The 10,924-nt window shown below is 40.0% G+C and overlaps 1 pseudogene; it reads left to right on the plus strand.

Annotated features, from left to right (window-relative positions):
* Positions 1–10,593, plus strand: part of LOC100353425 (serine/arginine repetitive matrix protein 1 pseudogene) — a 38,392-nt pseudogene extending 27,799 nt beyond the window's left edge.
* Positions 10,594–10,924: the final 331 nt, after the last annotated feature.

Consider the following 10,924-nt stretch of genomic DNA (forward strand, 5'->3'; position numbering starts at 1 on the left):
TTGGGTGATTTTGATGCCATAAACAAGAGTGTCAATTTGTTAAGTCAACAACAGGAGTCACTGTGCACTTACTCCTCATGGAGGATCTTTGCCCTTAGTGTGCTGTACATTGAGATTTAATGCTATAACTAGTACTCAAACAGTATTTTTCACTTTATGTTTCTGTGTGGGAGCAAACTGTTGAAATCTTTACTTAATGTATGCTAAACTGATCTTCTGTATATAAAGAGAAATGAAAATGAATCCTCATGTGAATGGAAGGGGAGAGGGAGTAGGAAAGGGGAGGGTTGTGGGTGGGAGGGACGTTATGGGGGGGAAGCCATTGTAATCCATATTCTGTACTTTGGAAATTTATATTCATTAAATAAAAGTTTAAAAAAAAGTTCATGGAAAATGAAATATATATATATATTTAAAATATGCATGAGAATACTATAACTAAAATAGTTTCACTTTGTAACAGGTCTTTCAGATCAACAGATGTTTTTTTCTCCTTTGCAAGTTTAGAAGGTGCATGGGCCACCCTTTAACCCTACCTCTACCCTTGTGTATACATACTCCATAAATACACTCAATGGTTTGGGAAATGGTAACTGTTTATTTCAAAGAATGAAGAGCCCTCATTTAACAAATGTTTATTTAGTAAAGTATTGTAAGGCAGAAATAAATGACACCTGAAGATTTTTTTAAGACAAAGGATTTCTCTTCTCTTATTACAAAATATAATTCAAAAAAGTAACTGAAGAGATACCAGCATGAGTGTACTTCAGGATTGTCACTGGGTATAGGTAGAATAAATTATATACCAGGCCGGCACCACGGCTCACTAGGCTAATCCTCCACCTTGCGGCGCTGGCACACCAGGTTCTAGTCCCGGTCGGGGCCCGGATTCTGTCCCGGTTACCCCTCTTCCAGGCCAGCTCTCTTGTGGCCCAGGAAGGCAGTGGAGGATGGCCCAAGTCCTTGGGGCCTGCACCCCATGGGAGACCAGGAGAAGCACCTGGCTCCTGCCATCGGAACCGCGCGGTGTGCCGGCTGCAGCGCGCTGGCCGCAGTGGCCATTGGAGGGTGAACCAACAGCAAAGGAAGACCTTTCTCTCTGTCTCTGTCTCTCACTGTCCACTCTGCCTGTCACAAAAAAAATAAATAAATAAATTATATACCATGAAATAGATAATTTTAGAGCGTTATATTTCTCACAAAATCAGACATTATGCCTGAGTTTCCTGTTGGGTCTACTTCCTAGGAGGCTTATATGTAAGCCATAGAGATTTTACTACTGCTAAAAATGTTTGATCATTTATGGGAAACTCTTTATGAACTTATCTCATGAAACCTCATGGGAGTTAGGTCCACATTTGGAAGTAAGCCAATTAGAATTTTATTAAAATCATGATCTCAAGTCATGCAACTAATAGCATTGGAAGATATCCAGGCAAACTCTACGAGTCCCATTATGGTCATACAGCATTCTAAAGAGACATCTGAGGAGAACAGATTCAGATGTAGTGATCCAGAGGAATGCTGGGAGCTGTCAAGGAAGTCTTAGACTTGGTTAAAAATAGGTGATGTTTATATCAAGGTTTATAGTTAACAGCATTTCTATGTTGGTTAGATCTTTAAAATCTTGTCAGGCAGACCCTTGTCAATGGTTCATTTCAGGGGCTTTTATGATACTGGCTTTTATGATTCTGATACTTTTAGTACAATAATAAGATATGCTAATATATGCATTTTCTAAAAATAGTTTGGTTTCAGTCTAGGTTTCAAAGAAAGCCACTTGCTTTGATGAGAGTTCTATGGGAGCAGAGACCTTTTTGTAGCATGTTTCTGTTGCCTCAGGTGCCTAGAATATTGGTTCCCACTGAATGAGTAAACAGAATTCCAAACAATAATTCGAAGATGGAGAAACAAAAATAATTACAAAAAAGAGAAATAGTAGGAAATGGGTTTAAACTACTAGATGCTTAATGAGGCAGGAAGTCATTCAGCAATCCAGAAATTTCCTGTAAAGGCAGAGCTAATCAAGCGAGTTTTCACGGCAGAAAATAAAATTATCAAGTACAAAATAAGTGACTTGATCAAAATATATGCTGCTTAAATGGATAAAATTATAATAACACTATAATACAAACCTTCCTTTAAAATAGGACTCCTTGAACAAATGGCTGAATTAAAGGTTGAGAAAGGAAAAATACATTATGAGGCTAAACTATCTCATGATACCTTAAAAAGAGGAAAAAAAGAGTTGGAAATATGTCAAAAGGACATGGAATTGACCTAAAAGTTTATGATGACCAAAGCTAGAATAATTTGGGCAAAAATATAAATAATGATAGTATTGAATTCTAATACAAATAATGACATAAGAGCCATGAGACTTACTTATATAAAAATGATTGGATTAATAAATGGAAGACACAGTGGAAACTATTCCTCTAGAACTTCAATTATACCTGTAAATAAAACAGGAATAAGAAAAAGAGAAAATCACCCTTACAACACCACAGTTAAAATTGCCACATGTTGAGATACACCGACGGATGCTAAAATTAACTGGTAAAAGATTAAGGAACATGAAATTTGTGTAGCTTCAAAAGTTCTCATGCAAATATTTATTGATTAAAAAGTGAAACAATGGGGCCATTGTTGTGGCAAGTAGAAAATCTGTTATATCTGTGTAAGTCTAGAATTAGTCCCTACCCCCAAATTTCTGTAATTGTATTGTAAAGGATGGTGCAATTTAATTTAAATAGGATATTTAGGGAAGGGAAGGCCTCCCCTGAAAGTGTATCTGAGCAAACACAGGAAGCAAGAGAAGCTGCAACCTCTGTAATACAGATTATACATAATGTGATATTTCTGTAATAATTCTCCCATATATTTTACCTAAATTTTTTGAATTTTAAGAATTATTCCAATAATTGTTTTAAGATTTGTAGTGATAATTTAAAAGATTAGGCATAATACATCTTATACAAATACCCAATAAACACATGAAAACATGCTCAACATCATTAATCATTAAGGAGGTGCATATCAAAACTACAATGAGATACCACCTCACACCCATTAGGGTGGATAACATCAAAAATAAAAAAAAAAATAGAGACCACTGTTGTGGTGTTACAGGTTAAGCTGCCATCTATATTGCCCATGGAAGCACCAGTTTGAGTCTCAGTTGATCCACTTTCAATCCAGCTACCTGATAATACACCTGGGAAAGTAGCAGAAGATGGCCCCAGCACTTGGGCCCCTGCTACCCAGTTGGTTGACCCAGATGGAGTATCAAGCTCCTGGCTTCAATTTGGCCCAGTCCCACCTATTGTGGCCATTTGGGAAGTGAACCAGTGGATGGAAGATTCTCTCTCTCCCTCTCTCTCTTTACTTCTTTTTTCTCCCCCGTAACTCTGCCTCTCAAGAAAATAATTTTTTTAAAAAATCATAAAGTGTTGGTGAGAATGTGGAAAAAGTAGAATACTTATGTACTGTTGGTTGAAAGGTAAAATGGTACAGTCACTCTGAAAAAGATTAGGACAGTTCCTCAAAAATTTGAAAAAAGAATTACCATAAGATCTAGCAGCTCCCCTTCTGGTTATAAGCCCAAAAGAATTGAAAACAGCATCTTAAAGAGATACTGATATACTTATATTCATATTCATAGCATCATTATTGAGAATGTTTAAAATGAGTAAGCCACATAAGTGTCTACTGATAAAAGAATGGATAAGTAAAATGTACATTTATACAATAAAATAGCATTTGGCCTTAAAAAGGAGGAAATTTTAACACATGGTACAACATAGATGAACTTTGAGGATATGATACTAATACAACAAAGTCACAGAAAGATAAATACCATGTGATCATATTTATGTATGGAATTTAGAATTGGTCAAAATCAGAGACAGAGCAGAGATTGCCAGAGACTGAGGAGAAAAGAAAATGAAGAGTTATTTAATGTGCAGAGTTTCACTCTATAGAGTTATGGAGACATTGTAGTGATGATTGTATAACATTATGAATGTATTTAATTCAACTGAACTGTACAATTACAGTTGGTTAAGATGACCAATTTTGTCATGTGATTTTTATACACAATAAAAACACTGAAAAAAGTCAGGCATCTAGAAAGTTGTAAATTTGCTATAAATGTGTGAGTAAAATTATAAATGCTCAAGAGATATAAAAAATTGTTTTCTTAACTATATACCTATTCAATAATCATATATTACTTTGTCTTAAATTCTAGGTTAGTAACATCATAGTAATTTCAAGATTTATGGACTCCAATAACAGGAAATGTTAAACTCCTCTATCACATCCTATTCTAGGTCATTTCTCTTTTTAAAATTTTTATTTTAATTTTGTTTGAAAGGAACAAAGAGAAAGAGATCTTCCATCCTTGGGTTTCCTCTCCAAATGCCTACAATTGTCAAGGCTGGGTCAAACCAAAGCCAGGAGTCTAGGCCACTACCTCGGTCTTCCACATGGATGGAAGGGACCCAAGTGTTTGAGCCATCACCTGCTGTTTCCCAGGGTGCACATTAGCAGGCAGCTGGACTGGGACTTAAACTTAGCTATTCAATACAGGGTGTGGGTATCCCAAGCAGTGTCTTAACCAGTGAGTCAAATACCCCTACCCAACTCATTTCTTAACCATTCGTTTTTGTTTTTCAGGAAGCTGTCAGTAAAAGAAATAAATTTAGATATCTACTGATTAGAAAGCATGTGAAACTGTCAGATTACTAAGGGACACAGGTTGATGACAATAGAAACATTTCTGAAGACCATCTAATCCAGTGGCTCTCAACCTTAGCAGACCCAGTGTTTCTTTTTATATCAAATATTCAGTAATTGCCATTTTATTATCCTGAAATTAAAATTGAAAGATAATATAACCAACCTACACACAAGTTCAAAGGTGTGAACTTAATTATAAACTGCAATGAAAAGGAAACTAGCAAAGAAATTAATGTAAAATAAAATAACATGCAAATTTAAAGCATAGATGTTTCCGTACAAGCACACTAAGAAACATAACAGAATACTTAAGACTCTTAAACACTGTGCAAGTTAGCAAGAGTACCACAGCCACAAATGCAAACTGACACAGAGTATTAGCAACTTGAATTCCATGAGGAGCAGGCTGCTGAAACATTATTTCCTAGATGGTAAACAGCTCTTTGAAATTCCCACAGAAAACAAATTAAAATTTTCTCCCAAGACATGTACACTGATTCCTGTAAAATATAACATCTGCTAAATTTTGTACCTGGATTTCTTCAAATGAAACAGAAAATACTTTATTGTACGTGTAAAGGGAATTTTGTTCCAAGCTTAGAAAATTATAAAAATCTTACTTGCCTATATGCACATTCAGGCAGACATCCAAATGTCATGCTAGATGGAGGATTTTACTGTGTGGGACTCTTTTTCATCCATTTCAAGATACTAGGAATTTCTTATTTTTACCTTATAAAAGTGAAGTGAATTTCTTCAATCATTTTGATAATGTAAAAAGCCCCACAGATTCCTCAAAGGTATCCAGGACATTAAGACCCCTGATACAGACCTATCTTCATTTAACAGGAAAGGAAGCTGAGACTTAAAGGGTGGGCACCTTCCCAAGATTACAAAGCTGGTTAAAAGATCAAACTGGGGGGCCAGCGCCGCAGCTCAATAGGCTAATCCTCCGCCTGCGGGTTCTAGTCCTGGTTGCTCCTCTTCCTATTCAGCTCTCTGCTGTGGCCCGGGAGGGCAGTGGAGGATGGCCCAAGTCCTTGGGCCCTGAACCCACATGGGAGACCAGGAGAAACACCTGGCTCCTGGCTTCGGATCTGTGCAGCGCGCCGGCCTCAGTGTGCCACCTGCAGTGGCCATTGAGGGTTGAACCAACGGCAAAAGGAAGACCTTTCTCTCTGTCCCTCTCTCACTGTCCACTCTGCCTGTCAAAAAAAAAAATACATATATATATATATATATATATATATATATATATATCAAACTGGGGCAGACATTTGGCCTAGCAGTTAAAACATCAACTTCCCACATCAGAGTGCCTGTGTTCAATTCCTGGCTCCAGTCTCTGATTCCAGCTTGCTGATAACATAGAACCCAGGAGGCAGTGGGTTCCTGACACCCACACGGGAGCCTGGGTGCAGATACTGAGTCTCATCTTCAGTATCCCCTAACCTCATTGGCCATTGTGAGTATTTAGAGAATAAACCAAAGGATGGAAACTCTCTGCGTCTCTCCTTCTATCAATCTATCTTTGCCTTTCAAAAGAAATAAACACATCAAACTCATGCCGCAATGACATAAATCTCTTCTTCTTGGGCTGCGCTTTATCTCTTCCATCTTTCAGCACTTGATGCTCAAAATGTAAATTAGAACTTTCCCCTGCTCCATCAACACTAAATAACAAAACTGCTACCTTTCTTAAAAACTGTGTTTATCTTCTCCCTTGAGATCCATTAGCCAAAAGAACCAAAGGCATTCTTTGTAGCATTCCCTCTGAATTCGCTTTCAGGTGCACGCTTAGATTCCTTCCTCGTATGTTAGCCCCAAACCATATCTGCTAAAAATCCCAGGAATTCTCAGCTAAAACTGGAAGAAGCTAGAATCATTTTAAACCAAATATCTCTAAGCTTTACATTCAGCCTTTTCTCTACTAGGTCAAGATCTCTTGAAATTTCTGGTAACATTCTCTTATCTTTTTTTTTTTTTCTTTTATGCAACACTATGCAGAATTACTTCTAAATCTGCCAGACAGTTGAAAACAGAAGGGCACAGGAGGAAGTGTGAGAGCTGCTTCACGGTTCATAGAAACACAAGTTGAAATAGCACCTCAGCCACAGGACATGAATGTGATTCTGGTACACAGCTACCCGAGCCACTCTCAGTACTCACCGCATTTCTGACACACAGTTAGACCATATTTTTTATATTTTATTAGGAAATTAGTCCTCCAACTAACCTCATATTGATATAAACAACTACCAAATAAAAATATGCCATTCCTATACAAATTACTGTTACATAAGTTCTGCTGTAGCTGTAGCTACTGTACATACCAGTTTTTTTTCTACTATTCTGGTATTTAATCACAATCCTTTATGCATCAAGAAATAGGTTTCAGAGAAATGGTCTTAATATCAGTATCCTTTGCATTGACACAATCCCTACACAACCTGTCAAAATTAAAAAAGCTTTTTTCTCCAATGATTCTACAGGCACTTCAGATAAATTAGACACAACTTGTGCCACATAAGGGATAATTAAAAATATCTCTTTTAAGGTTCCTAAAGTTATCTCTTAAATATTGTATCATCATGTGAAACATAATATATTTTTCAGAGAAGTACTTTTGATATATTTCAAGTTCTTTTGACTTGTCAGGATTTCTAGTTAGATGATTCTTAACAAAAGTAGATTCTAATATTAAGATGAATTAACATTCATTGAAAAGATTCCGAGGGCATTTTGTTCAAAGAGTAAGTGCTTCAGAAGGCATTAGAAAGTAAAAAATTGGAAGGTTGATTCCTTTTAAAATGTGGGTTTTTTAATTAAACAATGAACAAAACACCAGATTTCATCTTTTTAACTAGAGAATATATGTATTTACCAGTCTCCAAATGGAGAGAAAATGCCTTTGTGATACACAAAACAAACCTCTTCCATTCTTCCTCCTTTCTTTATTATGCTGCTTCATATGCTTCTACTATTACAACTTCAACTTCTAAACATCCTGAAACAAGCATAGTATGAGCTGAAACTGACTTTTTATCTCTAAAACAAAGAATCATCACAGCATTTTCCTAGTGGAAGGAAGTATTATCTAGGAATTCAGGAAGGATATGCTTGGCTACAATCGCCTCTACTCAAGAAATATATGCTAGGCATTGGGAATGACAAATATGTAAAAATCCTTGCCCTAGCAAAATTTCACAACTGAAATGGTGATGAATGAAGAAGCACCCTACGTTAGGTTTCTGATTTTTATAGTCACTGGGTGACTGCATCTAACCTCTTAGCCATTTCCACCTAGACATCCAACAGGCACATACGAACTTGATCTCCACCTTTGATTTTTGGCTTTCTTCTAAATTCCTAAAAGAGCTACCAGAGCAGTAGTTCTCCAGTCATTAGCCTGGCATTCCTTTTAAATTCTGAGCGTTCTACCCTTTGTCCTGCTGTTTTTTTTTTCTTTCTCTCTCTCCCTCCCTTCAGTAACTGAAAAGGCAAATGAGACACAGTCCTTATTCACATGCATTTTTGATACCGTAGAAGAGAATTCTGCCTGTTCAGTGGAACTGGTTATTGAATTATTAGGAGAATTATGGAAAAAGTGAGCAAAGTTGGCACCCAAAACAATCTTAAACTATTTGAAGTTGAAGATCCCTAATCTTAAATACTCTAAAATCCTAAATCTTTTGAGCACTGACATGATACCACAAGCAGAAAATTCTAAACCTGATCAGATGAGTCAAAAGGTAGGTGCAATAAAAAATTCTATAAAATTAACTCCAAGCTATGTGTATAAGGTGTATAATGAAACATAAGTAAATTTCATGCTTAGAATTGAGCCTCACTCCCAAGTATTTCTTTGTACATATGCAAATATTCCAAAATTTGAAGAAAAAAAAAAAAAAAGGGAACGGTCTCGAAGCCCGAGAAGTGACATCCTGAAAGTTCCCAAGCCTGAACCTGTACCAGAACCTAAAGAACCTTCTCCAGAAAAAAATTCCAAAAAGGAAAAGGAGAAGACCAGAGCACGATCTCGGTCACGTTCCAAATCAAGGTCACGGACGCGGTCTCGCTCTCCTTCTCACACTCGACCTAGACGGCGCCATAGACCCCGATCAAGATCATACTCTCCTAGAAGACGGCCAAGCCCGAGGAGGCGCCCATCCCCTCGGAGAAGAACTCCTCCAAGACGAATGCCTCCTCCGCCACGGCACAGGAGGAGCAGATCTCCAGTGCGACGAAGACGACGTTCGTCAGCATCCTTGTCTGGAAGTAGCTCATCATCCTCTTCATCTCGTTCCCGGTCGCCGCCAAAGAAACCTCCTAAGAGGACATCCAGTCCCCCTCGAAAAACTCGCAGGCTATCTCCTTCCGCGAGTCCTCCAAGGCGAAGGCACCGGCCATCCCCTCCAGCAACTCCACCACCAAAAACTCGCCATTCCCCGACACCCCAGCAGTCAAACCGTACGAGAAAAAGCCGTGTTTCTGTGTCTCCAGGGAGAACTTCAGGTAAAGTGACAAAGCATAAAGGTACTGAGAAAAGAGAATCCCCTTCACCAGCACCGAAACCTAGAAAAGTAGAATTATCTGAATCAGAAGAAGACAAAGGTGGCAAAATGCCTGCAGCAGATTCTGTGCAGCAGACGCCAGTACAGACGACAGAACCAGCAGTCTTTATCTGACTCTGGCTCCTCTTCGTCCTCAGAAGATGAGCGACCCAAAAGGTCCCACGTGAAGAATGGTGAGGTAGGCAGGCGGCGGAGACATTCCTCTTCCAGGAGTGCCTCTCCCTCACCACGAAAGTGCCAGAGACTTCCCCTCGGATGCAGATGGGAAAGCGATGGCAGTCGCCAGTGACCAGAAGGCGGCGCTCTCCTTCTCCCGCTCCTCCTCCGCGACGGTGCAGGTCTCCTACACCACCGCCCTGACGAAGGACTCCTTCTCCACCGCCACGCCGGCGCTCGCCTTCCCCTCGGAGGTACTCCCCTCCCATACAGAGGAGATACACCCCTTCTCCACCTCCCAAGAGAAGGACGGCTTCTCCTCCTCCCCCTCCAAAACGGAGGGCGTCGCCATCTCCACCACCAAAGCGGCGAGTCTCGCATTCTCCACCTCCCAAACCGAGAAGCTCGCCGGTCACCAAGAGACGCTCGCCTTCGTTGTCATCCAAGCATAGGAAAGGCTCTTCGCCAAGCCGCTCCGCCCGGGAAGCCCGCTCGCCACAGCCAAACAAAGGGCACTCGCCTTCCCCTCGGCCTCCTGTTCCTCAGACCTCCTCCAGCCCTCCACCCGCGCGGAGAGCACCCTCGTCCTCACCCCAAAGAAGGCAGTCTCCATCTCCAAGTACTAGGCCCATTAGGAGAGTCTCCCGGACTCCGGAGCCTAAAAAGACAAAAAAAGACTGCCTCTCCAAGCCCACAGTCTGTAAGGAGGGTCTCATCCTCCCGATCTGTGTCTGGATCTCCTGAGCCAGCAGCTAAAAAACCTCCAGCACCTCCGTCCCCTGTCCAGTCTCAGTCGCCCTCTACAAACTGGTCACCAGCGGTACCGGTCAAAAAGGCTAAGAGCCCAACACCAAGCCCGTCACCGGCAAGGAATTCAGATCAAGAAGGAGGTGGAAAGAAAAAGAAGGACAAGAAACACAAAAAGGATAAGAAGCACAAGAAGCACAAAAAAAAAAAAAAACAAAAAAAAAAAAAAAAAAAAACACAAGAAGGAGAAGGCGGTGGCAGCGGCAGCCGTCGCGGCTGCTGCTGCGGTCCCCCCTGCAGCTGTCACTGCTGCCACGACCACCTCAGCACAGGAGGAAGCAGAGGCAGCGCTGGAGCCCAAGAAGGAGACTGAAAGTGAAGCTGAAGATAACCTTGATGACCTAGAGAAGCACCTGCGGGAGAAGGCCCTGCGGTCCATGCGGAAGGCTCAGGTGTCCCCACAGTCCTAGATGGAAACGTTTGTTAGGATGTACATTTTATTTGGTTTGTACGCAATTCAATTTCAAAATTGCTAAAATGTGTTTGAGCTTTAGACAATAACATTTGTTGTAATAATTGCTAGGTTGAAGTTCACCATGTAAAAAAAAAAAAAAGGGCATGGATTTACATTGCAAAAGGTGTCCACAGTGTATTAGTGACATTCTTTCATTGACAGCTGACATACATTCATTTAGAGTGAAATA

This window comes from Oryctolagus cuniculus, chromosome 12, assembly GCF_964237555.1.
Source record: "Oryctolagus cuniculus chromosome 12, mOryCun1.1, whole genome shotgun sequence".
In the NCBI taxonomy this organism is placed as follows: domain Eukaryota; kingdom Metazoa; phylum Chordata; class Mammalia; order Lagomorpha; family Leporidae; genus Oryctolagus; species Oryctolagus cuniculus.